A 17,901-nucleotide genomic window follows, 5' to 3' on the forward strand; every position below is an offset into this window, starting at 1 on the left:
CGATATTCATAAATCTTTTATATGTGAAAATGTCAATAAGGCAAAAACTTAAATGTTATTATAATTTATTTTTTCCGTAACATGGATATGCTTTGAATGTTAGTTTTAAGGATTATCAAAATTTTTGGATAGTGTTTCCATTTTTCTACGGCAATGTTAACAGTTACGCAAACATGCAGAATAATCCACAATTTTAAACATTAGGGACATGATGTAGAAATGACCGAAAATCCGATCGTAGTTTGACTTGACTATGACCTGAAGCCGGATTTCATGGAATCTGGTACGTCATTGTGTGCCAAGTAGAAGTGCGTAAACTAGCAATCAGGATAACAATTCTGTCAACAAGCCACATACCACTTTAGCTATAACTTTTACATGACTAAAAATTCAGTTCTGTTTCTTGTTTAGTGTAGCTTGTTATAAATTCACAAATATTTAAAAATCCATTATGAATTTCATTATTTATTCTACAAAATTGAATTTAATATGAACTAAAATTATTAAATTCACAAATTTTCAACTTTCATTTATCATACTTAAAGCTGAATTAATTATTAAACATTGAAATGCGATACTTAATCATCATAATGGGAATTTATTATGACAAAAAAATAATTTTTATTAAAAAAACTTCAAGAATTTCATTAAAACTTTGAATTTTTTTGTTTTTTATCGTGTGGCAAGCCAATAACCACTTATCAATTCATACGCGGCACTAATGCTCTTAACAAAATATATTGATGAATTATTTTAATTAGTATCAAGAGCGATAGGTACTAATTACTGCGAACGTGGGTGTAAATGTTAAAACTAACTTTTAATTGAGATTTTTATTGAACGATTTAGCTATTTATTCTATTATCATGAATGAAGGATCAATTGTCGACCACAAACCCGAAATTATCAATCGAATTTGATTTGAGTACTTTACTCTAATAAACGTTAATATTAATTGACATACCAAGACTTATTCTTCTGGAAAGCTGAATGAAAAATCCGATGACCTTTAAACTTATTACTTAAATAACTGTTCAAAAATAGAAAAATTTAAATAAATTTTATTCAAAAATATTCGTCGATTGCTTCGATCAAAACTCATGAACCACTGCCAAAATTCAATTTAAATAAAATTTAAATGCAAAATATATTGATGAATTATTTTAATTAGTATCAAGAGCGAAGCAAAACAGTAATTATTAATTGAAAGCAAAACAGTCCTAAATTTAGCTATAACGTGAAATCATAAACAAAGTTATAATTTCCAACCTAATCAGTGAGTAAAAAAATCCATAATTTCCATTTCCACCCACAAAACCGAAAAGCTCGCATCACTTCACATCAGCTTATTTATTTCCATCACCAAAAGCTCGTGCGGAGAAAGGTTGGCAATGCTTCAAATGAATATTCAATTCAACCATTTGTTCGCAATCACGAAATCATTTCAATTTCAAATCAAAAAGTTATTATTTGCAGCCGCCTTTCTTTCAAGACTTTTATTCCTTCTTTTTTTTCAACTGCTTGATTCCTCTTCTTTTCATTTGCTGTTCCGTTCTCAATTCTACTTGTTATTTTATTTTCAATTCTCAACCACATTCATTCAGGTTTGAACATGATAAAAAAAATTATTTGTAGAGTACATATTCAACGCACTTATGTATACATACACGAGGGAAATAATATTTGTTTTGTGGTAAGTAGAAGAACGAAAAAGTCTATTTGATGTATAGCTTTTACATATCTCTATGCTGATATTTCGAGCTTTTTTCTTATTCTTCAGCTTTTTAAGATTGGATCTACGAAATTGTATAGAATTGTGATTAGCATATTGGAGCTTGTCATTTTGGGTGTTCTGGCTATGAAAGTTCATATTTTAAGGACATCTAGCTATTATAATCTACCATGTGCTCTTGACTGTTTCATCAGGAAGATCTCATTATCTATATAATTACAATAGTTCAGCCTTCCTACTTAATTCTATCCCCATCATCATTATTCAATCCAAAATGCGCTAATCTACACCACCCTGTCAAAAAACTCTCGAACTAATCAATTCACAATTTCCTTCCTATAACAACCTACCAAAGTATAAAGCAAATAGGACTGATTTCATTTCTAAATCAGCAAAGATGTTGGCAGCAAAGCACGAAAATCGAAATATTTCCATTTCAAAAAAATCCGTAGAAAAAAAATCTTTCATGGATGAAAATTCACGTGTAAGCAAATAAATAGTCGAATATTTGCACAAATATGCTTCTTAAAGCATAAGAAATGGAAACATAAAGGAAAAGGGCTATGAGAATAGAGCGTGAAGAAGATGAAGAAATGGAAAGAACAAGAAGGAGCAAGACAAATTGATTTTATGAAGATGCCGTGCTTCTATTTCGTAATGAGATTGTTCACATCCCATAAAGTTGTCATATTTCATGTTGTTCTTCTGTTCCCAGTTCCCATATGTGTATGTCATTCATTAAGAGATGTATGAAGTGTAAATGTTGAGATTTCCTGCCGCTGTCAACAGCAAAAAAAAATTATTTTATTACTTTAATAGCATGAGGAGACTTAAAGACTCTATGTCTGTTAAGTCCAGTTGTTAACTGATGAAATATTCTTTCAAAGTCTCATTTTGACATGGAAAGGTGGATGAGGAGTGCGGACAGAAGAGAAAGAAAAATTGCGAGGATAAAGGAGGATTTTAGCTTCTTTTAAGATTCGTTACATACCGTTTTGAGTGACCAAAGAACGTACTGTGAGAATATAGGTGTGTAGGTAGTCTCGATTGATGTGACTTTAAAGAAGTAGTCAATCACAGCAGCGTCAACCAAGAATCATTGAACTTCGATAAATTGATTTTCGTTTGACTATGATTGATCTTGCTGTAGCAACGAAGAACCAGACAAGTCAATCTAAATGAATCAATCCACAAACTCAAAACTATAAATTCAAAGCTCTGCAAAAATAAGATTGAGCTGACCATAAAACTTTTTTAAAGTGAATGAGTTCATCCTCGATCCACTCAACTTGCAAACTTTTTACAACAAACTTTTCCATCCAAGTATACTACAAATCAGGAGGAAGAAAGTATAAAAAGGAAAGAAATCTTGGGCCTGTGCGTGAATGGATAAAGAATTCTATAAAGCATTTTTTGGTTACTGACTCTTTTTCCTCTTCCTACAACTTTGTACATATCCTTTTGCAAACATTGAAAGCCTACAGATTCATTGCTTTCTTAAGATGTATAAGGAACCTCTTTTTATTTCCATTGCAAGTAGATGGTTTAAAAGATTCAATATTAAGGAACAACTTTGCCTCGTGCAGCATAGGAGTTGTTCTTAAATAACGTAAATAAGACATTTGCATTTTTAGTTCATTTGCTACATATATGTATGTAAATCACACATTCAAAGGATAGTATCTTCTCCCTTTATGCTGTATATTATTTACAATCGACTCAAGTTCGTCAATCTTGTTTTTTCCTCATCATTTCAATCTTAAAAGGAAGGAAAAAGGAACTCAATGAATTTTTTCTTCTTTCTGTTGTATCTTTGTGATGTAAAAAGAAGGACGGCTGAGAAAGATGAGAGGACCGAGTAAAAATATTCCATAAAGCATTCCACTCCATAAAGAAAAAGGGTGACAGAAATAAATTCTATTTTTTAGTATTGATATTTCATACTGTTGTGGTATGTAAAGCAACAAAACTAAATAAATAAGGAGACGAAATGGAAGATGGAAAGTAGTGAAGATCAAGTATGAAGATTATATGGTTGTTGACGATAAAGCGCATTTAGTATTGAATGACACGATGACTGAATGACAGAATGATTGAATAGAGTGAAGATAGCCACAAACAAATTCACATTGCATTGATATTTATGAATGGGACGTCTTTATTTCCATAACAATATTCAAATCAGAATATATAAAGACATGAATTGGGATGTCCTTCTGTATTGTCATTGATAAGACCGACTTGATCAAAAAGGATATGATTTCTATACTGAATGACTCAATTTTTCTTAAGGGACATTTCCTTATGATGTGTGTTGAAGCTTCTATCTTATCATTTGTGGCTGAAAGTGTAAGGGACATCATAAATAGATGACTCAATATGAACTCAAGATTATCACGAAAAATATCTTCATAGAAATCACAAAAAAGGGTAAATTTAGCAGTAAAACGGCTTGTCATCAAAAGCTATTGTTACTGGTTTTCTCATCACTTGCCAAACACCTTACAAGTCTGTCATTTTTAGATCTCTGAGAATTTATATCACGAAAAAGCGATTGACAAATTTTCAATTGAGTGAATCCACTCGAAAGCACAGTGATAACAACAAGTCAAATCTCTTCCATAAATAAATGCTCAATTCAATTCGTCAAATTCCGCACACATGCATACACAAAGCTGTGATTCAGTCTTTCCAAATAAGCACGCGTTACACATATAAGCTACGATGTAACAATCAATCTAGGCACTTTATCAAGACCTGTTGGCATATTTTTAGATGTAACTTAGTGGAATAACATATTTGGACTAAAAGTCATACCAACACTTCAAGTACTCTTCTAGGATTAACACATGTATACACTGATGCGTGTTGAATTTGTTTGATTTCGCAAAATATGTTGCTTGCTATTTAGGCAGCGTATACGTAGTCAATTTTGCGAGATAAAATATTACGTTATGAACATGTTAGATGTTTACCCACATAATTTCAATATTTATCATTTCAACATTTTTCCGCATAAATATTTATATACGCTGGATGTGTTTGGGTTTTGTGGATTGGAATTTAATGAGAAATTTTAGAATTTATTGTAAAGTTGTCAATTTTTGATGATTTCATGATTATTTTCTAGTTATATCTAGCTAACTTTAGGATCAGAGATTTGTTTAAAATTTAAGCCTCAAAATGTGAAGCTTTAGAGTGTTATAATGATTAATTTAACACGAATCAGCAATTTTTTGCGAATCCGTAGCACCGGACATCCTACATCACTAATAAACACTTTCTCTTCAGCACATAAACACAGCTTTTTTCCCGTGTGAACAATAATTGATGATGAAAATCGCTCCTACACTCTCATCTACATGTGTGACATGAATATTAATAATATGAACTCAACCAAAAAGCATCGAAATATTTCTCAAACCGTAGAAAGGAAAGAGGAGAAAAAAAATCATATTTATTCGTTATTCATGCATTTATTCAATTAATAACGCGTAAAATACTCAATCATAAATCATTTAATCGCAAAATCATGCTCGGGTGCGCGCACACGAGTGAAAGTGCTGACTTATAAAGTGAATGACTGCTGAAATAAATTGACAATTTAATTACGAAAATTTTTAAATGGACATTTAATTGAATTTGTTATGCTTTTCTGGTGATTCTTTCTCATCTGTACTGTATCGCTTCTACTGTGAAATGACTTTATTTTGTTAGGCTTTAAATGAACGAGAAAATCCTTGGAAAATCCTGCTTTTTGTGTAGTACTGTCCATTATAATGACAGAGATTTTATGAAGTGATTTTTGTGGATTAACGTAAGTTGTTTGTAGGATTATTGAAATTTTAATGAATTTTTTACATCTTGTAAGCTCACTACAACATCAAATACACAGCAAGCTTCCTGAAAATTGAATAAAATTCCAAACATTCTTCCCAAACTACTGTCACAAAATTCCACAACCACACTAAAACCACCAATAAATTTCACCCCATCCATATCCGCTAAAAATCATAATGAACAGAAATATAATTTCTTTCCGGGTATTTACATTAAGTGAAATTTTCGTCTCTCCTTTTTCTCGCTTGAATTGATTTTAATTTTTACAATTTACCCAATGATCTTTTTTGGGGCTGTTTGGTTTTAATCTTAAAGTTTGTTGTTGTTGCTTTGTTCTTAAGGAATTAAAAGAAGAGTAGAGTTTAAAATTGATGGGAATAGACTAATCATTAGACAAGTCTTACTAGTTGGGAAACTTACTGAATTGTCAAATTTAATTAGAGTTTTCTGTTTCTGTAATTTAAATGATACAAGTTGCCATAACTTAGTCGAGTATTTATAGTTGGGGAGCATTTAAATGGAAAATTGTGTGTTGAGAAACTGAAGGCGTTTAAAAAGTTGATAATTTACGACTCTCTTGAGAGATTTCTGTGGAAATACTTGACAAATTTTTCATGATTATCCTTGATTTAGGTCAAATTTTATGGAAGATTTATTTTATTATGAAGTGGGGGAATGGTCTCTTGAGATTCATTTGACTGTTGAATGGAAGTAAAGTTTCTTGAGACATTAACTTTTGTTTCTTAATTTTCAATGTCAATCACGACTAGTTCACTGAAAATCCTTGAAAATTTATGTTAATTTCATTCATTCATTCCAAAAATAATGACGCAGACAGTTTTGTCACAGATAACGTCAACAAAAGAATTACTGAAAATTTTAGTATGTTCTTAAAATTTATGCCTAGCACATCATCAGCAAAATTAACTAATTTTGTCACGTTTGTTCTAAATACGTCTAGAATATTCGCAGCATATTTTGCACATTAAAACATACGTTAACATAAAAAATTATTTGCTGTCATTTTCTTTAAATTTATTGTCACAAACACTCTTTAATCAAGATTTTACGAACTGTAGATGATACTAGAAGCTAATTTTTCTCGCTTCATTTCCATATAAGCCACTGAACTCGTTTAATTCATCTATTGTTCAATCGAACACTTGACATCTATGAAACGTGTCCAATCCACTATAAAATTAAACAAATCCAATTATTTCTAATCCAGTGTTGTTTAAACTGTGTTCCGAGGCACACTAGTATGCTAAAGAAGTTTTTGAACTATATGCCATGAGCGGTTTAGGTCGTGGCTTACCACCAAGGTGTCATAGCATAAAAAAGTTTGGACAGCACTGTCCTTGTCAAATCTATTATTTTCATAAGAAATAAACTAAGAAAAGCCATTGTTCAACTTTTTCCATCAAATTCACTCTCAATATTACAATACATAGCAAATAGCAATATTACAATGAATCAGACAAAAATGTAAATTGTTAAGAAAATAAGAAATATTTTCTCTAACAAAAAACCGCAAATAGCAATAACAGCCACAGCTGAATTTCATCTTGTTGCTGAGAAAAAGGTCGCATTTTGTTATGAGATGTTGATAGAAGCTTTTCCGGCAATTTGCTATTTTTTCCATTATGGCAATACATTTAGCTATAGACACTGGAGCGGTGAATGGATGTGAAAGAAGAGCAAAACAATAACATAGCTGAATGAAGAACAGCAAATAACAATAAATAATAATTTTAAACATTTTTTCTTTTTCTTCGTCAAATATGCGAAATAAGAGAAGAATAGCAGTATTATGTAGATGCTATTGAAACACTCAATCTGCGCATTTGTTTGAAATAAATTGTAATTCAATTATGTACGTCATGAATAATAAATGGAAATTTGTTTTGGTGTCCTTTATGTAATAATGCATAAAATTTCCTTCTTCCCTCGCTTCGTTTCTATTTCTATTGTCAAATTCTGGGTTGAAAGATGGAAACTCTATGGCTATGAGGGTGGAAATACCTTATGACAATTCTCATAATTTTCATTCATGGACTGTTCATTTATGATGTCTGGCGTTTAAAGGAAAACTGAAAATAGATATAAAGGAAGAGATGTTGACATTTGAGCGCTTATGTTGGTAGTTCCACTTAAATTTCGCTATTGAGAATGGCAATTTAATTTGGTAAAACATCAAATTGTTGCTTTTACGTGCTTTCACTTTAGTTACTCAAGGTAAACCTTCTCAGCAATGTATTGCGCTTCAAAATTTCCATTTTTTATCCACCTCATTTATGAGCGTTCCCGTCATACCTTTCAACATTTATAATTTCATTATGAATTGTTAAGGAATTTTATTTTTATATCCATGCTATCCACTGACGGCAGGAGGAAAAAATTCGCATATTTTTGTTCCTTTATACATATTCTATCTTTTTGGAGCTCGTTTTTGTTATACAACAATGTGATGTGTCATATTCAGAGTTTGATGTTCAAGTTATGGAAGTTGATTCAAGTCAACTCAACTGATCTCAAACCGATCAAGTTGAATCGACTCAAATGTTAGTTCTAGTCATTATTAAAATAGGTTTAAAACTCAGTCAGTCTAGTTTGTTTTGAAAATTGTTTCTAAATGGATTCAAGGTAATAACAGAGCAAATCCTTCAAATAAATAGAGCAAGACTAGCTTTAAGATAGTAAGTTAAATTCAAAAAATAATAAATCACATACAAAATATTAACAATACTGAAGACATTAGCAATTTCCATATAAAACAACCGAACAAATGAGGCAAAATTGATCACACCTAGTAACTACATACATGAAGCTTTAAAAACTTTGGAGACACCATAGCGACCTGCTTTTCGTTCACACAATATTTTAATAATAAAGCACAATGAAAATCTTCCAATTATCCTTATTCCTAAAATCCCCACACATTTGTTTATTTTTATTTCCATTTTCATGAATGTGAATGTGAATGTTGAAAATAAGAATTAAGGACAAAAAGAAAAATAAGGAAAATTTCCTCATGCGATGAAATATTTTTTTCTTCCTTATTTTTCTTGCATTTTTTTCACTTCAGCAGATTTTTGATAAAATTTTTATTTTCTCTTGATATGCACGAGCGGTTTCTCCTCAAAAATGTCAAGTTCCGTCATGTATGTTAATCAATGATCTTGATATAAATGAAATTTCTCTACTGTCGGGGGGTTTGTTTAGTTATGTTTAAGAAAATATTTGTGTTAAATTTTCGTTTTTTTCCGTGAGGCTAAAGTGTCAAGGCAATGTTGAAATTAAATATTAGTGTGAGAAATTAAGCGGAAATAAGCTGTTGTTAAGGGCGTTTTGGAAAAATTTTCTTGTATAGTTTGAAATTTCTTCATTGTAGCTTGGCTTTTTTAATATGCATGTGGGAAATTATATTGAAAACTTTTTCAAAACTCTTATGTGGGCTTTTCAAGGTCTGAACTTTAATTGTTTTTTCTTTATAAGTGCGTACAATGGAAATACTGCTTTGAGTTTACTTTATTCCTACATTAATGGTATCGTTTGTTGGTGGAAGGAATGGAGTACAATTTAGAGCTGTAATTAAAGCTTTGGATTTGTATGAATCTTAAGTTCATTTTGAATGAAGCTCATTTCAAGATGCTTAAAAAATTGATTTCTTCATTAAAATTTAAAATTTGTAATAAAATCATCAGATAAGGTTAACATAACATAATTTGCAATTTGAATAATTTTGTGCATTTCAAATGACTATATCGACAAATTCAATATAATATTATTTCACTTATAATTATTAGGAGGGGAAGGGGGTCTACTTATTCTTTGATTTATAAAATTCCAAACATAAATTTAATAAATTTTTCATGATTTTCTAAACAATTTTAAGTTTTGCTAAAATTTTACAACTTTTCTTTAACAAAATATTTATTATTATTTTAATACAAATGCCACAAACTTTGATAACAATTTAGTTCTGCTTGAAGCAGTTTTTATAAGTCTTTTAAAATATTTTTGTTTCTGCGTAATGATTTCTAAACTTTTCAATGTTTAAAATTTCAATTTGTCCTTACATAATATAAAGGTCAGAATTCCTTAAATGCGCCATTAAAGGAACCACCCTTAAGCCTTAATGTTGATAAAAACAAAAATAAATTTTCTCGAAAATTTAAAAAAAAAATCTTATCTATAAATAAATTAATTTACTAATATTAAAATGAATTCCCAAAAATTCCTCCCGTAAATACTACGAGAATTCCTTATTTCTCAGGAAAACAAACAACCATAAATAAATAAGGCAATTTATCAACCACATCATTCATAATGAACTTCTAAACGAATTCATATTTGTGAATTTAAATTGTAAATTTGTTGTCATAAATGCAAATATTAAACTTTTTCACGTGTACTTAACAGTGTTGTTAATTCAGATGTCATATCCCTAACAGGCAAAGAACATGCTTCATGGTACCGAAATACCGCTACGGGGCCAAAAATTGGTCTCTGCCTGTTATGTTATGTTATACAATAGAATTTTGAGCCTCAAATCAAGCTCCTTTTCTCAAATATAGCAATTGAGACCATAATATATTTTATCGACATTTAAACACCAATTGAACAACTCTGCATACCAAAAATGTTTATTGATTGATAAATACATTAGCTAATTTAGCTTCACGAGCACGGCAATGATAAAATTTCGCATGAATATTTCAAATATATGTATTTCCGTTCGTAAATAAAAAATTCATGAAATTAAGGAGGAAACATTTTTTGATGCAATTTAATTTTCGTTTATAGGAAAAAATTGAGACATCAACATTCAAATTGAGGAATACAAAGAAGAAATAAAAATAAAATAAAGAAAGCATACACGAGCTCATATTAAGAAACGACTGCAAAACATCCAGATTATGGAAACAACAGCTAAAGGGAATTCCGCTTCTTCTTTCGATATGTTATTTCATCGTAATGATAAAATTTCCTTATTATTCTCAAATGAGAGCAATGTAGATGCTGTTTTATAGGCAAATCACGTTAAAGAACTTCTTTAAAGCTTACAGTACTTTTAAGTATGGGAGACAATATAAAAAGAAGAATGAAAAGAAAAAATCAATTCCGTTTTATTTTGCTGAATGAAAGCAAAAAAGGTGAATGTGAAATGCGGGTTTAAAGTCGTCGGATCTTGCTGAATGTACGTGTTTGAAGTTTTTTTGTGACTTTATAAAGAAGCTTTGTCAATTTTTTTTTTTTTGACAATTCTTTCTGTTGAAAATTTTATATGAGATATCCTCAATGATTGGAAATATTTTAATGCTTATATTTCAGAAAAAGTTAGAAAGTTGTGGGTTTGGTTCCGGATTCTATGAAATTTATCATCACTTCTCCAAAAGATGTTTTATTGGTTGATGAAAATCTCCTCAATATAAGTTTTCTCATCGAACTTTTGCCAACAAAGTTAGTTCTAAAATCAGAATCTGTAAATAACATTTTCCAGGAAATACCTAAATAAATTTGAGTATTCTACAACAAAAACATGTTTTTGCATCCTAAGTTAATAAGCATTAAAGATAGAATGCTGTAGAAAATATCTTAATAAATTCTGAGAAGATACAATTTTTACCGACAGAATCTGAATTGAGGATATAGATTGAAACATGGAAGCAAATTATAATGATAAAATTCAAAGTATTTAGACTATCCGAGAATGTAGTAAAGGGACGGTCGGAAGTTACGTAACTTTTAGAGATGGGGAGTGGGTTTACGGTTTTGTTACGGAATACAAAGCAGTAAGATGGAGAGTGACTGGTCTTAATAAGATTTTTTAGCGTTACATAATTTCCGAATATCCTGTAAGAGATAAAAGACTTTTACATAAAATAAATCCTCAATGTTTATGCGTTAAATTGAAATTTTCTCTCTCACTTTCTCTCTTCGTACATATTTTTGTATAAAATTTATATCCATGTTCATGGAGTCTCCGGTTGAAAACAATTTTCCGATAGAAGTTTTATTGTATCCAAATGATTTTGTTCCCTTGGGATGAACTTTGGTGTTTGGTCTTTTATGAGAAATTGTTCAGAGTTTTTGATGGTTTTCAAGATGACTTAGTAGGTTAAAGTTTAAATATGGATTGAAGTTTATCAGATTTTGGAAAAGTGCATTGAATTTTGAGCCTCTCCTCAATAGACGAGGAACATGCTTAATATATTGACTGAGTTCAATGGCATGCTTATTTAGGTGAGCATGTTAATTTTCTGATAGGATCTTAAGCTAGTTCCTTCTAATTCACAAATAGAATTCTTAAAAAAATTCTACCAAAAATTACTCAAGGGAACCAGCATCAAAAACCCAGAGGAGTGAGAAAATGAAATTTGAGACCCTTCACTGATGTCAGCCACCTTTTGTGCAAACATGTTGACATGGGAAACTGCTGAAATCATATTAAATATATTCATGCATTAACGTTGTAAGCTCAACAGCATAGACCGGATGTTGTTGTTTTTGCCTGTAGTGTATTCAGATTTGTAAAAGCTGAGATTGAAAATTGAAGAAAGATGTAAGTGGAAATTGAGGATGTAGATTGGATTTTCAAATTTTTGGCTTGAATGACTTTTAGGATTGAGATTTTAATGCTAGAAATCTAGATTTTAGGAACCCATTATTGTAATCACCCCCAAATACATCACTTTCTATCGCCAAAAAATAAACAAAAAGCTCCCTAAATAAAAGTCGACTAAATTACATCCATAAAGTCTCAACTCAGTGCCAGTTGAGATCTACTGGTGAGAGGATAGATTGAATAAGGACGATGAATGTGAAAATAACAATAACAACATATCAATACATTCATAAAATAAATTGGCATAGCAAAATGAGATGAAATTGACGGCATGTTTATCATTTAGCTACAATCATTTATGTACATATTGACCAATGCCCATGGATTCAACGAAGCACATAGAAAAATAAATACGAGATGATAATGTAATAAATGGACATATCCTGTATTATATTAAAATGCCATTAATATTCGTTAAATTTTAATAATAGAATAGCTGATGCCAATTTTTTTGTTGTTGATGTCATGCGTCAAAACATATTTATTATGCCATATTTTGTCCTCGTTCTATTATATGTTATTTTTTCCCACACACATATGTGCGAGAACATATGGGATTTGATGTCCCCCTTCTTCTATCCATCCATTAGCCAACTCTTTTCCATATCGACAATAGCAAAAAAATGTGCAAAATGAAATCTCTGATATGCATCCATAATATCCAATTGTTATTAATGTTGTTGCTTTTCATCCCTTTCTGACTCGATAATCGATAAAAATGTCAAACAATTGTGAAAAGTTGTAAGTGAATATTTCCTGTAAATAGCTCCTTTTTTGCTATATCATAATACCTCCTAACTTTCTTATTTCCTTTTATATATTGAAAGTAATTTATTTTCCGTTGACTTATCGATGGGGCTAGGAACTGTGATGAATTTAGAACAGTGCTTGAAAATGGCTTTTTTAGGTTTAATTAAGTCACGAAACAGTCGGAAATTTCTAGAACTGCAAATCCATCAACAAAGTAAGTTCAAGTCCCTGATTAGACTTTCCCACCTACACTTCAATCAAAGAAAAGCAGCAGTTAATAAAAATGCAAAAAAGAGAGGGCTTTATGCAAATTGAAACAGCAACAAAAAGAAACATTAGCATGGTTGTTTAAATTAATTTTTAATTAAATGAACGAAAGAAGTGGAAATAATAAAAGGGGGAAATTATCATATATAGTACACGCAAATGTTTGCTAGAATAATAATTATTCATATTATGTGATTAAATTGTTTGCATTTTCACTTCCATTTTCACTCATTACTACAATTATTTCTCATAATTTTTTAAGTAAAAAAGCAAACTGACAAAAGTGTAGTGAAAAGTAGGACAGACAGCTTATAAGAGAGTAATTGATGTTGTCATGTTGACATGAATGAGTGAGATTTCATGAATGGGAGGAATAATGGAGGAAATTCCTTTGTATCGTCAAGAATTCATGCAATAAATAGTTGATTGCTGTTTATAGTTCAGGAAAGAATGAGGGAAAAAAATATTTCTGTATTTTGCTGCAATTTGTTTTCTTCTTCATTTTTACTGCTCTCATTTTTAGTTACCATTATGCTCATGACTTGGTCATTGGATAAGAATGAAAACTGGTCAATTCAAATGATTCAAATCTGATCGAATTAGGTCAAAAAAGACCTAACAGACTCAATATCTCATGAATATCCTTGAAAACACGTGTATTCACTTTAAAAGTCTTTAAAACCTTCAGCAAACTCACAAAATTGATAAACCTAACCAAAAATATTAATAAAGTCAACAGTGTAACACAAGTTCTAATAGCACAGCTCAATTCATCATAATTTTTCAGCGATCTATCTAAAAAGTTGTAATCAATCAAAATTTCCGAGTCATATTTTGTGTCGTTTCCATTACTTGGCTAATTCAATCAATAATATACTTTACCCAGTTTTCAGTTCAAGCTCATTATTCCATTGCCGGCTTTAGTTTGTTTCCGTTTCTTTTCTCTTTTTTTAAAGAATAAATAAAATTCTTTGAAAATTCTTCTTTTTGACATTTCATCCTGCTTAATTTTCGCCGTGACTCTTAATTTAAAATAACAAAATATACGAAATAAGAACTAAATTTGCTGATCAAAAGAAAATTTTCTTCAATTCTCTTTATTCCCTTTCTGTACCGCAAATGAAAAGGAATAATGAGATTTATTTGTTTGGTACTCTAAAGGCAGAGATGGTGGTTGAGGAATATAGTGTTGGACTTTGTCAAAAGCAATTGGTATTGGAAATTGTCAGACGAAATCCAGCAGAAGATCCAGCTGTAAAAACCATCCGAGGTTCAATGGATCACAGATCATATATACGCTTGTAACTTGTAGATTGCAACCTCCAAGCAACCTCATTTAAATCTATTAATAAACTTCTTTGTATCATTTACTATCAAGCAAGAGTCAAAAGAGTGTAACATTGTACATTGAATGTCTGGAAATCTGCATAATGCAGATATTGAAATCATTATCCTGTAAATTAGATTTCCAGTTCCGCCACCAACACTGGAATTTCTATAACAATTGCTGTTTTCAAAGACCAGAAATGAAAAGGCAAGAATCTTTTACGGAAATAATTCAAAATTAACATAAACGAAACAGTTGCTGATCATAAAAAATTAATCCTTTCTTTCTTCTTTCACAGCACATCGCAATATTATATATTTTTGCTGTGAGATTACGGTATTATGTTTTTAAGGAAAAATTATAGAACAAGAAGAAAAGGAAGAAAGATATAGATGAGGAAAGAAGCTGTTGATGATGATGAAAATAAAAAAAAATATAAAAATTCTACGATGAAACTTGGAGGAATGCTTGAGTTGTCTCTCCTTTATATAGAATAAAACATATGTAGCTCCCCCAAGACGTGTTTGAAATTTAATATAGATCAAGTTTTTTTTATAATCATATCTTAAATAAAATATGGAGGTAGGGGGAAAAATATAGTTTGAAATCACAAAACGGCAATTTTTTACCTTTTTAGTTTCTCCTTTAACTTTTTTTATGTTGTTTCCTTTCTCCGCAACTTGCTCGTTTGTCTCAATAATATATATTTTTTTTCTTCATAAACTCCTTCGGGATATAAACACACAAGTAAGGAACAACAAATCGCAATTCGAATGAGAAAAGTTATTCAGATTTGTTTCAATTTTGAAAGTTGATTTTTTAAAGTTATTCCTTCTTTTAATTCACTTTTTCCTCATGTTTCAAATTTTGTTCATCACGAAAAACAAATCGTTTTAATTATTTACAGTGTTTAAATTACAGCACACGCGTTTCGCAACTTTAAAGAGCAAACGGAGTCTAGAAATTTGAGAAATATATTCTTAACTGTGAGTAGGTGTCTATCGATTTTTTCAAAATAAAAAAAGTCAACGGAAGAGCCACCCACGGATAATTTGATTGAAGTTTTGCTTCTTAGTAGGATTCCTAAATACATGGTTTGGGAAAATCAAAGTTTGAAATTTCAGATGTTTCCCATTCTTTTCTACTAAAATTGAATTTAGTAAGTAGAATGAGAAATTCTAATTTAAATGCTACAAAGTGAAAAATGAAGCACAAAAATTAATTCAATCATCGACTTCAGCATTCATATCTCTCCTGTCACATTATCTGCTTACAACAAGTAATTCATTATTTATATCATAAAATTAAGATTAATCACATGACTTTCTAAAAGAAACATTCTTTAATCACAGCTGGAATTACTTTCATCGTGTATTCAGATAATTGAATTTTCCTTACGCTACTCGCTCATCAATTGAGTGAATAATATACATAAAATTACGCGAAATTTACTTCATTTTGTAACTTGATAGTTAATGAGTCTCTATAAAATTAATGTAAATTAACTTGTGAAAGCTTCAATCACTTTTTGTAAAATTTCTCAATTACATGAGTGCAGTGAAATCAATAGGAGGTTTGGAAGCTCCATAAAGTCAAGAACACATAAAATTTATTTTTGGACATTTTAAAATGTGCTTTAAATTTTTAAGTATACCCAAAAAACATCACTAAAAGCAACAATCAAAATTGTCACGAGGGACGCACAAAAAGACCCAAAAAATAAACTTTTTTAGAATTTATCTCTAAAACGAAATTTTATTTTTCACATATCGCAAAAAAATCATTTTACGATTCAAAACTTTTCAACAATCTTGCTAATGAATCCATTCTTCTTAATTTCTGTCGACACACATAGTAAAATTAAATTTAATTGTGATAATGGTAATTTGAATTTCTCATGAAGATATGTGTGCCACAGATTAAAAAGAAGATAAAAGGGATCGTAAATTTTACAGTGCATATGACGGGGTGGAAGGGGAGTTGTTCACTAATGAGATAATTTGTTATTTATTGGGGGAAAGTAGATTCATATTTTTACATGTGGATAACAATGTTACTGGTATCGTTGGGAATTTCAATATTTTGTAGCAATTTGGGGTCATTTTGAGTGATACACTAGAGTAAGTAGGGACATTTAACTCATTATTCACTTTAAAAATGTTCAATAAATTGCAATATACCCCATTGATGAACAACTCCCCAAAAATTCTCACAAAAATTATATACCACACAAAAAAATTATCACACCTTAATTTCCGCCTTCACACAGAGAGTTAACAATGAAAATATTGTAACTTTATCGGTCTCAATGTGGCCACAAAAATGTCAAGTTACGTAATAATAAACAATACAATCCATTTATCACTTTTTTATTATTATTCCTTTTATGTCACATACACCTCCATCTCAAATTAGATTCATTATTTTTCACTTATGTTGCCTGCTTTCATTCATTCATCTTCTTTTGTTATTTATGATCCATTGCCTTAACTTTCTCTTTCTATGGCATTACTTTCATCATAATCATCATCATCTTTAATCAATTTACTTCTTTTTTTTCTTACTATTTTGCTTTGATAAAACACGCACTTCACAAAATATTTTTGTATCTATGATCCTGACACACATCCGAACTCGTCAAACGATTTGATCAAAATAAATTATCGACAGACATTCGATATAATATTTTTCATTTTTCTGTGCCTTAACATAACTTTCCTGCACACACCACACACAAGTTTGTTGGCGAGAAAGTGCCAAGACAATTCAACAACACCAAAGAATATGATTGTTAGGTGTGGGAAACATGCGATATGTTAGATCAACGAAATAAACTTCGTTTCCACATTTTGTCTGAAATTCTCTTCTTTGCCTTTTATTACTGTTGATTTGAGAACAAAACGGCGACTACTTTATCGCTAAACAATTATATATTTTTTTGTGTATCATACACTTTGTATGAATGGATGTATTCCAGTCGGTAGATTTTCAGTGCGCATGACAAGCCGAACGGATGCGGTGAACAAGGATAGATAGAGTTCCATTGGAAGGAATTGTCATGTGCTCGACTGTGAATTGTTGTTATGATTTTCATTTAGGATTATTTCAATATTTTTGTTCTTTATAGAGTAAAACGTGGGACTATGTATTACAACAAAAAAATGTGCTTTTCATGTGGATGTCTATGGTTGGTGTTGGTGGTTGATGGGTTTGTGTCTCGGCTTATGAATGAAAATGTTTTCAATGGATTGAAAGACGTAGTCTGGAAAAAGTTTTTGTATTGAAAATGTTAACTTTTATGATTGCTTTCAATGTGCTTAAAGCTTTAAAATTTGCTAGGCAAGCACTTGATTGATA

The 17,901-nt window shown here is 30.4% G+C and overlaps 1 protein-coding gene across 4 annotated transcripts in view; it reads right to left on the reverse strand.

The window, feature by feature from the left end:
• LOC139093461 (uncharacterized) overlaps positions 1-17,429 on the reverse strand; it is a 65,948-nt gene extending 48,519 nt beyond the window's left edge. For 2 of the 4 annotated variants that reach the window (XM_070644195.1, XM_070644194.1), the window contains exons 1-2: positions 16,792-17,429; positions 15,174-15,627 (exon numbers count right to left, since the gene is read on the reverse strand). The gene's annotated coding sequence lies outside the window, so the exon portion shown is untranslated. The remainder of the gene's footprint in view (positions 1-15,173; positions 15,628-16,791) is intronic. The other 2 variants (XM_070644196.1, XM_070644197.1) reach the window with 2 other exon arrangements.
• Positions 17,430-17,901: the final 472 nt, after the last annotated feature.

This window comes from Chironomus tepperi, unplaced genomic scaffold (genome assembly GCF_022539635.2).
Source record: "Chironomus tepperi strain 1889 unplaced genomic scaffold, CSIRO-AGI_Ctep_v1 contig_335, whole genome shotgun sequence".
NCBI lineage: Eukaryota > Metazoa > Arthropoda > Insecta > Diptera > Chironomidae > Chironomus > Chironomus tepperi.